Source organism: Protopterus annectens, chromosome 8.part0 (genome assembly GCF_019279795.1).
Source record: "Protopterus annectens isolate FY-2018-M chromosome 8.part0, PAN1.0, whole genome shotgun sequence".
In the NCBI taxonomy this organism is placed as follows: Eukaryota; Metazoa; Chordata; order Ceratodontiformes; family Protopteridae; genus Protopterus; species Protopterus annectens.
In genome coordinates this window covers 1,902,545,754-1,902,558,283 of record NC_056741.1, presented here as the reverse complement: position 1 = coordinate 1,902,558,283, position 12,530 = coordinate 1,902,545,754, and positions in this window count along the sequence as shown.

The following is a 12,530-nucleotide window of genomic DNA, read 5'->3' as shown; positions in this document are numbered from 1 at the left end:
ATCCCTCCAAGCTACATGCTCCAAGGACCTAAACCTTATCACCACAATAAACATAACATGCTGGAGGGATAGATTCCTGTCCCAGAGACTTCCCATACTCTGGAACAAACTACCTATCTATATCAAACAAAGCTCCTCATTAGCACTGTTCAAGAAAAATCTTGATGACTGGATGGGAGATAGGAAATTCACTGCGGGGATCACTTCTGTGGCTCTGCTCAACAGGGGCGCAGAAAATTTATTTTCTTGGGTGGCAAAAGCCAGGGTACCTTTTGGCCAAGCTTATATAGGCTCTAGGGCCAACAGCCTGGTACCTACCTATGAACCTATGAACCTATATCTTTGGAAGGTCTTGCTTCTACGCATCTTTCAATCCATAATAAATGTAATGCAGAAACTAAAAAAGCTCTGCATTTCTAATTGTGGAATTCCAATATATTTTGTAATATCTGAACACTTTTTGATAGTTAATGGAAACACATAAGAAATTTTACATTTATTTTGTATTGAAAACCAAAAACCTTTTAATCTAGAGCAGTGCAAAAAGATGTGTTCTGCCATTTTTAATTCATAACAATCATCTGTAAAACATTTTCTAACTGAAAAAAGTTTTATATGTTTATATACTAAAGAACTTTTTAATGGTAGTCTATTTAATGTATATCTTCATATGAAATCTCCCCATTGTGGAACTGTTCTTACAAAGGAATTTTTTTAAATTATGTAATTTAAATATAGAATAAGTATCATAACCATTTACTATGTGATATTTTTCCATTATTTGTACATACCATTCTTGACTTGATTCAGTGACTAGAATGTTGTTCAATCTATAGTTAAAATAAATAATTTGTATGTCTTGTAACTCATTTGTAATAAAATGTCTAATTCTTTTCCCTTGAAGACAAGCTGACCAAAAATCTTCATTAAAATTAATTTAAATTCTACCTACTAAGGAAATGGATTTGAAATGTAGATGGTGAAAAACAGAGTGCAAATATAATAACTGAAGAAATAATGCTAGATGTGTCAATGAATAACCCCCTTGTTGTGAAGAAGAATATAATATCCCTCTTCTAATAGGATTTATCTTTGTTTTCAAAAAGAATTGAAAAACTACAAACAACTCTTTCGTCCAAGCAATTGGAAATACATAAACTGTGAATGTATAAATGAGTTTACTAAGAAAAAACACATTTAATAAATATACTTTTTGGCATAAGAAAGAGGAAAGGTATTCCAAAATATTAAAGATTTACAATTTTTATGAAATATTTCCTTGCATTTGTCTTTTATATATGTTTCAGTACCATAAGGAATACCTAATATTTGTATACCATCTTCAGTAAATATTAATCATTGAATATTTGTTGTACTGTGTTTATTCATTGTGAAACCAATAGATTTGTCTTTGCTTAACTGCAATCCCACTGCCTCAAAGATAGGAAGTAATACGTGTAATGATATTTGTAATGCTTGAGAGTTTTCTGCTACAATAGTGGTATCATCAGTATATGACATAATTTTGGGGACCAAAGTCCCTTTACAGTTAAGGGAACGAGGAGATAATTCGTAATAGCTCTATATTTTTAAAATAGTGCTCCTATCATTAAAGCCTGTCTGATGCCATTTTTCATATACATTTTCCCAAGCCAACCATCTATGACTGGAACAATTGTAGAATGTGTATATACTAAAGAAATAAAATGTTTAAAACTTGGGCAAAATCCAAATGCATTTATGACATTAAACAAAGCTGAATGCAATATGTTATCAAATGCTTTCTGCAAATCACAAGAAAACAATATTGCTGTAGGTGACTGTGAAACATATAAAGCAAGATTTTTTAATATTAGCAAAAGGTCCTTTAAAGGCCTCCCTGGATTTCCATATTTACTTGGATCCACTAAATAATGTAGCTTTAAGGGTAGCCTCATTTGTAATACTTTACAAAATAATTTATAATCAGTATCACATAGCACTATTGGTCTCCAATTACACAGTAAAGACTTTTCTCCCTTTTTACAAATAAAATGAAGAGTAATAGTAACACAGCTTGAGTGATCTGTTCCCGTTTGCATCCATTCATTGTATATGTCAGTCAATATTTGTAATTGTTCTTCATTTAATTATTTGTAGAAGTCATAAGGAATCCCATCTGGTTCTGGAACTCTGTGTTTGGAGGACATTACCAAATTGTCTGTTTTGAAATTTTGATTGGAGCGTCAAAAAATGCGTTAAATGTAGCAGGCATATGTGGAACAGGCCATTCAACATCTATTGTATTTTTACCTTTATATAATTGTGATAAATAAGTATTTACAACTGACAACATTTTCTGTTTGATATTTACTAATTCTCTTTTATTAGTTTGTAAACACTGTATATATAACTCTTTTTGTATACGTTTCTTTCCTATGTAGGGTAATAAATTCTCTTCTGCTGTTCAAAGAATATCTTAAATTGTGCAACATAGATGTTGTTTTTGCATATTTAAATCAAATAATTTACATAAATATATCACTGCTTGAGACAATTCATGAGAAGCATATTTTAAGTGTTACCTGTGTCACTTTTTAATATTTGATGATAATGAAACATGTACCATTTGTATCTGTTTGCTAACTTATCTTTCAAATCTGACCACCAATTAGAGCAAACTCTGATTGTTCAAACTAACTGAGGATGGAGAGTATGGAATGTATTATGTAGGCTGAAGGTAGGTATGACAGGGGAGTAAGGAAGTAAGTTAGCCAGGAGTAGAGCAAGACTAGTGTCAGGAGTCCATTTAATTCTGTTTTCAAGGTTTTAGTGTATTTGATTTGGCTGAGTGTTGGAGAGAGAGATTTTAGAGCTATGTGAAGAGCAAAGAGCATCTCATGAGGAGTTTTTGGATTTAGGTATTATCAGGATGGGATTTCTCACCTGCTTGTTGGGGGTCTATATCAGAAGCTTGAATGGTCAAAAGAGCTAACACTCTTTGATCAATCTTCAAAGATCAAACTTCTAAACAGTGAAGACACGGAACAATTTTTTTCCTAGGGAAAAAAAAAATCACTGTTCCGTGCCTTTGCTGTTTAGTACCTTCGATCTTTGAAGCTCGATTAAAGAGTGTTCACTCTTTTGACCATTTGAGCTTCTGATATAGACCCATTTGTAGGTGGTAGTTTTGCTGGTAAAGTTATTAGAGATGAGTTAAGCTAAGGCAGTTTCTGGGTTTGTCGATGAGGTTATACACTATGGTTAGTTTTGAGGTTGTTAATTAGTGCAGTAGTTCAGGCCAATGTATCTGCTTGTGGGCTACACAGTGGTGAGCCACATGTGACATGTTGATAGAGACCCTTGCTATTTTGTTATAGCACTGTTCAAGCATATTTCTGGGTAGATTGCAGGCTCACAATTATAGACACATTGTATAGTAGTATTTGCAGTAGGAGACTAGAGATTCAGATGCTTTCAAGCCATAATCATAAGTAGAGTTTCAAACATCATTAATTTTACTTTGGGGCAACAGCAAAAGAAACAATGAGGATTTCAAAAGAAACCTCACTTATACCAATTTTGCAGATGTGGAAATCCTATTACAAAGAAATAAGAGTTTTGAAAATATTGGGTCCTCCTCCCTGTCCTGTCTTTCAGCAGCACATACCCTCCCACAAGTGCTGTCATCACATGACAACAAGGATAGGTAAAATGTTTCTTTTGTATAATACTGTGATCTTTAGTAACCCCTGAAACTTTTCTTTGGGTTTCTATTGCCATTTTGGAAATAATTTTAAGATTCCCAATTTGCCTTCTGTTAATTTCAGCTTTTTTTCTGAAATGAAGAGGTAATGTTGTGAAAGCCATTACAAGTCTAAAGTCCTTCACATGTAAGCTAATCCATTTGTCTGTTTGTGTAAATAAAGGTGACTCTGTTTTTCAGAGCAGGAATGGTATTCTTAACTCATTACATCTGAGTGATGCCTCCAGGTGCATCTGCAGTTACCTCCTACTGCACCTCTAGGTGTCAAATATTGCTTGTTCATATTTGCATTAATAATTTGAAAACCATGCTACATACAAGGTATCAGAATATTTTATCTTGAAGCATACATGATGGCAAACATAGTTGTGCTGATGTTTGACCTATGTCAGTGAGTAATTGTTAGAACTGTAAGGTAATAACTTAATTTTTAAAGTCTCAAGCCACACCCACTGGGAGTTAAAGGTACACACTCAAAAGAGCTGTCCTGGAAGGAATTAGTTAAAATAAATATTTAATTTAGTCCACCCACTGCCCTCTTATTGCTGCCCTTGAAAAGCCTTGTAAACTTGAGATTACTACCATTTACTACCAGTTACTACCGTTTGCTACCATTTACTACCGTTTACTACCATTTACTACCAGCTATTACCAGTTACTATCATTTACTACCAGTTACTACCAGTTCTACACACTACTGCATGTTACCTTTGAGGTTTCTGACATAGCTGTAGGACTCCTTGTGTTTGTCTTTAGCTTGGCAAGCTGTCTTGACCTGATAATTGACCTTTTGGGATTTAATTAGGCTTCTTAGCTTTTTGTTTAGTTTTATTAGTGAACACTTATCATTATAAGAGATGCTCTTTCTGATTTTGTCCATAACTTTTTTCCTTTGCTATATGCACTGTTAAGGTTAGGATTCCACCAGTTTGGTTTTTTTTTTTTTTTGGGTTTGTTTTCGGCATACTTCTGGTAGGTACACCAGCCTCTATGCAGTCATTTGCATGTTTGTACAGTGTTTCTGTAAATAATTCTGCATAGGCTGTTGTGAACTCTGGGATGGGTGGGGTATTTAATTTTGACAAGCTGTTGCGAAATAGGATGTAGTTTGCTTTAGAATAGTTTCTCACTGCAACAGGTTTTGGTGGGTTTTCCAAGCTGATTTTTAGTTCAAATGAGACAGCTTTGTGATATGACTTCACCATTAAGGATGTGACAGAGGGAGGTGTGCAATACTTTCTAATATTGGTGAAAACAAGGTCCGATTTGTTTGAACCTCTGGTTGAATTGTGTACGAACCAGAAAAGAAAACAGATCCAAGAGCTTTTATAACACAGTTGAGCTTCAAGCAAGGCTGATTATAAATGCTAAGGCCTCTGTTTTTAACTATACTGTTTCAGCTAAAGAAGAAGAAGAAAAAAAGACAGTTTACTCACAGTAAATTCAAGTTGATGTAAGATACTTAGCTTTAGAGTGGCTCAGTGTGATGTTCTCTGCATTTTTAAGTTTGTTAATAATATGATTCAGTTGTTGGTTATGTGTCTTGAGATAGTGTTAAGGATTTTGTTTTTATTTTATTACAATTTATTTTCAAGAAACAAAATGTGTTGCCCTGGATGCTTCTATGACCATCAGTTATTCTAACCTAGTCTAGTCTATCAAGAACAATACTTTGTTTTCATTTAATCTTATTAGAAAAGTATTAAAGTTTATATATACTTTATATGTAGCATTTTCTCATTTGAGCTGGACACTCTTTACAGCTCAAAATGTTTCTTGATTATTTGAATATTGGAACTTTTTTCTTCATTTATCTACCATGACAGGTGATGATTTTTTGTGATTCAGTGGTTTAAAAAGAAGTAGCACCACAAAGAGCCTATACAAAAATCATTAAAATCTTGCCTGCCAATAATAATTGCTTACATTCTTTAGTAAGTTCATAGGATGATTAAAAATACAAGGCAAATGAATCACAGGGTGATTTATGCCTTGTCCACCTTCTTGTTGTACACCTTCCTTCTGAAGAAGTGCAATGCAGGTCATTTCCAGGATAAGCACATGGCACCCATGCAATCATCCGAAGTTTAATTTTAAGGATGCCAGGATGTATCTTTGTTTAACTAGCAGAGGCAACTTTTACCCAAAGGTGAGGTAGGCATTGAATAATACATTTTCCTCTCCAGCATATTTTACTTATGTGCTTGTGGTGATGTTAGTCACTAGCTCTGGAAGCAATGAAGGTATTTGACTTTCAAAGGCGCAAGAGATGAAGGAAGAGGATAGGGTCCCTAATGGTGTGGAATGCAAGGCATAGCTAACTCAGCAAGATGAACGTGGAGGATGGGGTACCTAATGGTGCGGAATGCAAGGCATGGATGACTCAGCAAGATGAAGGTGGGGGATGGATTCCCTAATGGTGATGAATGAAAAGCATAGATGACTCAGCAAAATGAAGGTGGAGGATGGGGTCCCTAATGGTGTGGAATGCAAGGCATAGATGACTCGGCAAGATGAAGGTGGAGGATGGGGTACTTAATGGTGTGGAATGCAAGGTATAGATGACTCAGCAAGATGAAGGTGGAGGATGAGCTCCCTAATGGTGTGGAATGTAAGGCATAGATGACTCAGCAAGATGAAGGTGGAGGATGGGCTCCCTAATGGTGTGGAATGCAAGGCATAGATGACTCAGCAAGATGAAGTTGGTGGATGGGGTCCCTAATGGTGTGGAATGCAAGGCATAGGTGATCCATCAAAACATTTAAGAAAGAGGTAGTGCTTCAAGCCTTTCCTGGTAGCTCAGGGACTTTAGGCCAAGAATCTTCTTTCTTAGGACCCTCTAAGGCCTTTCCAGTTGCTTCAAATGTCTAGGCAGATACATTGTGAAGAGGGCATTACATGAAATAATTAGTCTAATTAGGGCTGCATAAAAAAGGCTGACAATTCTTTTGACCTGGATGATATTAGTTGTACTAAACAAAAGACGTTTCTCACTACTATTGCTCCAAGGCAGTTAAAGTAGAAGGGATGATGTAATTCTAGCCTGATAAGATTTTTGATATCATAGTTTATGATGTCAGTTATAAACTGTTCCATGGTTTTGCTAATCAGACTAGTCAGTATAATGAGTCTATACTTTCTTGTGTCAGTGGTAGTGCTGCCTTTATGTTAGGGCATCACTACTGAATTTTGGCATACTTTGAAAACAATTCCAGTTGTTAAGCCTAGGTTAAAGAATGTATGGAAGGACTCCATGAGAACATGTTTGATACTGTTTAATAGGTAACCGGGTAAATTATCATGCCTGATGGAAGTAGTATTTTGGTTTCAGAGAGCAGCTTCAGTACATGTTATTTTGTGATATTAGGAGGTGTAAGGTATTCAGAAATCTTTGAAATTAAGATAGTTGCTTCAGAATAATGTTTCCACAAAATTAGTCTTCTAGTATATTTGGTATGTCAGTTCAGTCAGACAGGATGGTGAAGTTTTTAGAACAAGTTTAGAACTCCATTGGTGTTATTTCATAGTCTGATATTGTATCTAAAGAAGGGCTTCAATTATCTTTTAGAAGTTAATTTAACTTTATGATTTGCATTACAAGTCTGATGGTAGATTTTAGTTCCATACAGATATTCTTGTTGTGATCTTTAATGAGGAATTATATATCTGATGTATGATTTTATAAGTTATTTTCTGTTGTTATAGAGCTTATTTACACTAGGATGACCGGGGGTTGGTTGGTCCTAAACTTCCCATTATCTGGCTCCATTAGGGATGGTTATGTAAAGGCGCACATCTATGTGGATATAGAGCTCCTTTGTATCAATTAAGTTGGAATTTGAGTAGGACTGTCTATTTAAAATCCTTGATTTCAGAGTTACTGACGGCAATGTATGTAGAGATTTTGAAATAACAGATTACAGTGTGGTCAGAAAACTATAGATAAAGAATTGCTTGGGTAATGCATATAGTCGCTATATTAGTTCACACCAGATTAGGAATATTGTTTGCTTGTGTTGGTTTGTTAACTATCTATTCCCAACAATTTATATTATTTATTTATGTATATATATTTGTTTACTGGAAAAGTAAACTTTCATTACTTCATTTCAAAGATTTTTCCAATGTACAAGGAGAAAAAAAGCTGTGCAGTCTTTACAATTACAAAATACAGAAGATACACATATTAAATTATTGTGGCATTTTTCACTGTGAATCAGATATGTATGCAAATAAAAATTGTATGCGCACTTTAGGCTCTAATATGTTTTATTTATTAAGGTCAAGAAACTCTGAGCATGCCTTTTTTAGAGTTAATAGAAATTTCTCATTATAAAAGTGGTTTTGGTAATAAATGGTTCATCAAGTACAGTTTGGAATCATGCATGGTCATCAGGAAGTATGAAAGGTGTCTTATAGCTGGTCCCATAGCTGGCTATAAGTTGTTATTTTCTGTTTTTAAGTTGCAGATCAATGATTTCAGATTGATGATCTCTGAGAATATATTTAGACATGATGTGGTATTTCTGTTTACTGAGTGCCATCTTTGCAATGAAAATGAATCTCACTAACTGCACAGCATGTATAAGTTCAAGTTGTATCAACCACAACATTTGCACCATGCCCCCAAGCACCCTTTACTGTATTTGGAGGCATGGTGCAAATGTTGTGGTTGATATATGATGAAGTTTAGTGTTCTTAGATGTAGGAGGCTGCAGCAGTGACTTTTTTATTGCCTCAGCATAAGGAGTTTAGTGTTGATGCGATGAGAAGTGAGTTTCAGATTGTGATACTTACAGGCCATCATATTAGGTGAAAGGGATACTTTCAAACTGCATAGCTGTTAGCACTTCTTGCACATATAATTATTTATGATAAGCAGAAATTCATTGTGAGCATGTAGCAGTTCCAACACTGCCTAAGATACCAAGTGCTATAAGCCTGGCAAGTGGCAACAGAAGGCATGCAAACTGGTTTACATTTGATTTTGTTCAGTCAGATGGGTCTTGGATTAGTTTGGTTTATGTGTTCATGATATACTGTTTGCAGCCTGGCTAGGTGTTGGTTGTAGAAGGAGAACCAAGCTACATGAAAGCCTATAATTCATAATTAAGAGAGATTTATAGAAGACACACAAAGTGTGAGAAAACAACACAGCTAGCATAGTTACTACTGCAATAAATGAAATTCAGTATTTTGAGATTTCAGTCAAGTGAAGTAGAACCATTTAAAGACAGAGGTTCCTCTGAAGGTTACTTCAAGAGGAAGTGACAAGTTTTGAAGATATTTAGAGGGAATGTCTCAGCATCATAAATCAGAGAGTTGAACTGATTACTTTGACTTTAGCATGGCTATAGTTCAGACATTCATTTTGGATAATCAGCCTGCCAAGTAAATTACTAAGACCATTGAGAAGATTTGAATAGCTCATGGTGACTTAAAATGACTTGTGGTGGCTTCATCTTCTTATACACACAAGAAGATTCTGTATTAATGCATTTATACATGTGTGAGTGCAAGCGTGTGTGCATGTTGAATGTGAAACCGTATGTCAGGTAGGCAATTCTAACATATCTTCAGAGAACTGTTTTAGTACTTACCACTGTAATCCAAGAAGTGCTGTAGTCAGCAAAGCAGGCATAGACTCAGCAGTAATAAAACTATTATTAAAATAACACACAAAGAAAAGTTGAGCGCTTTCGTCCAACCCTGGACTTCCTCAGAACTACCATGTCTATACCTGCTTTGCTGACTACGATAATTCTTGGATTACTAGTTTTCTCTGAGTGTCATTTGTGCTGCCCACCTTTATGGTTACTTACCACTGTAGGTAACCTGTTAACAATGCAGGTATGTTTATAGCTTTTCTTATTATTTTAGTTCATATTTCAAAAGATTTTTAGTTAACATGATAATTGCACTTACAAAATAAGAAATGTAGTTTATGAGGCCAAATGTACTTATTGTGGGGCATTTTGTATTAGCAAGACAGGACTAAGGTTACTAAACTGTATGTTTGTGGTACATTTTATATTGACAACATGGTTCTTTGTATATTAAATTGTATGTAAATATACTTATGCCATTAAAACATTTAAATAATGTTATTTATATGCATAGTACAATGTGTTCTGATTTTAAGAAACATGTTTTTCACATTCTAGAGAAAGTCAAAATAAGTATAATGGGAGAGGATGTGGAAAACATACTTTGTTATAGGGAATATTGCATGAAGACTCATTTTAATAGGTTCATAGGTTCATACTAGGCTATCTGCCCTAGGGCATTTATAAGCCTAGCCAGAGTGTGTTTGGCTTTCACCACCCATTTTAAATTAATTTTGCTATGCCCATTTTCGAGGTTAGTATACTGTGCCTCTGCCTAACAGTGACACAGAAGTGATACCCGGGTAAACCTACGATCTCCCATCCACTCATCAAGATTCCTCTTGAAGAGAGTCAATGAGGGACTCTGCCTAACCTGGACTGGCATTTTATTCCAGAGTGAAGGGAGCCTCTGGGTTATGAATCTGTCCCTCCAGCATGACCTATTTATTTCAGTGCTGAGGTTCAAGTCTCTCAAGCGCGTAGCTCGATGGGATTTGGATTTTCCGAGGTGCAGCATGTCCATTAATTCCGGGTTTGAGATGGCTTTATACGTCTGGCACAGATCGCCTCTGAGCAGGCGGTATGCCACTGAGTAGAGCTGGAGTTTCTTTAACCGGGCAGCATATGGCATCTGTTTGAGCCCTTTGATCCTCTTGGTGAGGTACTTTTGGGGTCTTTCCAGTTGCTGCAGGTGTCTGGTAAGGTACATCCCAAAAGGGGCATTGTACTCAATTATGGGCCTGATGAGGGATGAGTAAAGAGGCACGATGACCTCCCCTGATCTAGATGTGAATCCCTTCATTATTAGGTGGGCTATATAAAATGTTTTTCTAACCACTTTGGCCACGTGGTTGTCAAATGAGAGATTGCTATCAACTTGGGTCCCCAGGTCCCTAATTACTTCTTCTGTACTTAATGGATTACCACCTATGTGGCAATTTGTGGGCACTTTGTTTTTGCCAAAGGGGATGACTATACACTTTTTGGCGTTTAGCTTGAGGCCATGGCTCTGGCACCAGTTGTCTGTTTCTATGAGGCCCTTTTGGAGGATGCTTGTGTCAGCTGTAGAGTTGATTATGACACCCAGTTTGCAGTCATCTGCGAACTTGGTCAGCCACAGTCCTTCTGTGTTGGCCTGTACCTCCGAGAAATATATACCGAACAAGAGAGGTCCCAGGACTGAGCCTTGTGGGATGCCACTTGTAACTGGTTTGGAGTCTGACATGGCTCCAGCAATTCTAACCATGTGGGTTCTGTCCTTGAGCCAGTTTGCAACCCATCTAGTGACATAGGGGTTTATATTTAAGCTGGTGAGCTTATCTATAATGCCCGAGTGGGGTATTGTATCGAAGGCTTTTGCGAGGTCCAGGTAGGCTATGTGGACCACCTTCCCCTCATCAATGGCCTTGGTGACTGTTTCAAAGAAATCAACCAGGTTTAAGAGGCAGGATCTGCCCTTAACAAAGCCGAACTGGGTAGGATCCAGAGTCTGTAGGTCCCCAATATCTTTATTTATGAGGTCCATGATGATCCTTTCCATAGCTTTGCAGACCAAGCTAGTCAGGCTTATGGGGCGATAGTTTCCAGGATCTGTTGAGGCACCACCTTTGTGGAGAGGGACCACTGTTGCTGTATGCCACTCTTTGGGTACATATCCTTTAGCAAGGTTGAGATTGAACAGTAGTTTTATGTTTGGGTTTAGCTCTTCTTGGAGTTCATGTAGGACGCAGCCTGGGACACTGTCTGGTCCCATTGATGCTGTGTTTTTTGCTTTGGAGAGGGCAGCTCTTACCTGAGCATCTGAGATGTCAGGGGGGCAGCACTCTGCTGGGATAGATATTTGCCCTTTTGGTGGGGAGGGGGGGGAGAAGTTTGTGCTGAATCTGTCAGCTAGGATGTTGGCAATGTCTGTGGGTTTGGTGTATTTTTTGTCATTTTGGACTAATTCTGAGCATATCTGGGAATTCCCACCCAGGTTCCTAACATAACTAAAGAAAGCCTTGTGATTATCCTTAGTGTCCTGTGCAATTTTTCTCTTGAAGCTGGCCTTAGACGATTTCATGAGTGCCCGTAGTTTTTTGCTAATACTGATCAGCGATGCCTTCCCTTTTTGAGATTTTGCTCTATCATGTAGTAGCTTCCTCCTTCTATTGTATAGTTTGTTTATGGCTGGGGTCCACCAGACAGGACGTCTGCCTTTGGAGGATTGGGTCTTGGTTTTATTTGGGATTGCATGATCCATGCATTCCTGAAGGTGTTCATAGAATGCGTTTATAAAGGATTCTGCGGTCTGGGCCATATTTTCCACAGGCCCGGGGGCTTTGAAGGATTCCACCTCAGTTTTGAGGAGTGTGAAATTTGCTTTATAGAAGTTTTTCACTGTGGTTTTCAGGGCAGGGGGTGGAGTCGAGATGTGAATATCCAGTGAGATTAGTTTACGGTCTGATCTTACCAGTGAGGGATACACTTCTGGTCTGGAGCATAGAGTCCCCATGTTGGTGATGATCAGGTCCAGTATGTTTTCTCCTCTTGTGGGAGTGGTAACAAGTTGTTCCATAGCATTTGAGTTTATAAATTCTAGGAACCTTTGGGCTACTGTAATACTACAGTCTTGCCAAGTTTAAAGGAAGGTTTAATTTTAAATGTGATTTAAAAAGAAAAAAAATGCACTAATTGTA